Genomic DNA, 1,883 nt, shown 5'->3' with positions numbered 1-1,883 from the left:
AAAATTGTTTCATACAAATTGTACATAGATGATCTAGAGCTATTTGTAGAAACGGAATAAATAATGCACACCTTATTTAAAACGATAAAACACAATTGAAGTGCATATTTCAAAGAGTATTGTTCGATCGAGCAAACGGACCGATATATATATATTAACACGTTAACGCTAATGCTCCTATGCTCTGCGACTGACTTTATAATTGATGAACTCCAGCGAGTATATTACATTGAAAAATGTAAATTATCATGAACTATATACAACGTCTCTATAACCATGACAGCTCCACGTGGATGCGTTAACCAGCTTGTCTTGTGTGTTATTGTTAGTGAAAGTATAATCTGGATAAACCATTATTAAAAAAAAAGCAGTACATCTACCAAAATTGGAACGCCACTGAGAAGATTAGCATGGCCCCTGCGCAAAGATGACACTCATATACGTAAAGCGTTCCATACTTTTGGGTTGACGACATGTTAACATCTGAAAACCGTAACGGTTTGTCCACTTGTAGAGTTCCACAACGTGATGTCCAGGAACATTGTTGATTAGCCCAGCTTTAAATGTTGGACATAAAAACATCAGATCAATAGGACCTCAGGCTGATCTGTCAGCTGGTAAACGATCCAACAAAATCATTAACTAGGAACAATTCGCTCTTTGTAATGAACATGAAAAACTGATCTTGATTTGACCACTCTCTAATGCTCCTATCTGCGACTATGACTTTACAATTGATGAACTCCATCGGGTATATTACAATGTCCAGTGTATTTGATCATGAACTATATACAACTTCTCAACAACATTGACTGCCCAACAGTATTATATCGTCTGGACGTGGATGCTTTAACCTGTTTGTCTTAAGTATTAGTGTAAATGAAAGTATAATCTGAATAAACCATTAAAGTAAAAAAAGGAAATAAATAGAATTAAAAGTACTATGTCGAGCGTACTATAGATAAATAGGTTCAACTGACTGCACACCAAACATAACTTTCTATCATAATATAAAACTTAAAATTTATTTTAAAAACAGAAGAAGTAAGATAATGTAATGGTTATCCTTAAATAACAACACTTTACAGTGACCCTCTAATGTGACCAATTTGGCCTACCTTGCCTTTCCTTGCAAAGTAAGGGTAAGATTTATGTTCTCTAAATGTTAGTAAAGTAAAGTTTCCCTTTCAGACCTTGTGGTCCATAGGGCAGATGATGTGGCCTACGGTTAGCGAGGGTGTCATGTGGCCAGCACAACGACCAACTGCCTTTACTTTTCCCCAACTAACGTCAGGTACCCATTAGAGCTGGGTGGACTCAGAGGCGCCCGAAGATCCCGAAATTAAAAGTCTTCACCAGGATTCGAACCCCGGTTGGCGGTTCGGTAGCCAACCCTAACCCTAACCCTAAATGGCTTATGCCATATTTCAATAAGAATTTTATATTAGTTTTCTCAAAGCATTCACTAACATTTTCTCTATGTACTCCATACTTTGTCCTTTGGGTGACATTAATCAAAAAAGTGTCTATGTAGGGCCTTTAAACTAGCAGACGATCTCTAGGGCAGATGACGTTAAGGTCATCCGTTTCTTTGGTCAACGGTGAATGAGCAGGATGTTATGTAACCAGCGAACAACGCCTGGTACCCATCAGAGTTGGGTGAACTCATGGGCGCCCTAAAAATTCCGATATTCAAAACCCTAGTCTTCACCAAGATTTGAACCCAGGACCCCAGGTTCAGAAGCCAAGCGCTTAACGACTCAGCCTTCACACCCCCTTAGGGCCTACATTGGAAAAAAAAATTTCATTTAAAAATTGCATGCACCTCCCTCTTGCCGTCGTCGCCAAATCGACCGAAAAAAAAAAAGTAAACCTATGTACCT

General features: G+C 38.5%; 1 non-coding gene across 1 annotated transcript; it reads left to right on the top strand.

Annotated features, from left to right (window-relative positions):
• The first annotated feature begins 353 nt into the window (after positions 1–353).
• LOC129928454 (U6 spliceosomal RNA) lies at positions 354–462 on the top strand. The gene has a single exon (XR_008779996.1). It is a non-coding gene; the product is annotated as a U6 spliceosomal RNA (small nuclear RNA).
• Positions 463–1,883: the final 1,421 nt, after the last annotated feature.

Source organism: Biomphalaria glabrata, chromosome 9 (assembly GCF_947242115.1).
Source record: "Biomphalaria glabrata chromosome 9, xgBioGlab47.1, whole genome shotgun sequence".
In the NCBI taxonomy this organism is placed as follows: Eukaryota; Metazoa; Mollusca; class Gastropoda; family Planorbidae; genus Biomphalaria; species Biomphalaria glabrata.
Note: the sequence above shows the minus strand (reverse complement) of the source record. Positions and strands in the feature narration are given on the sequence as shown.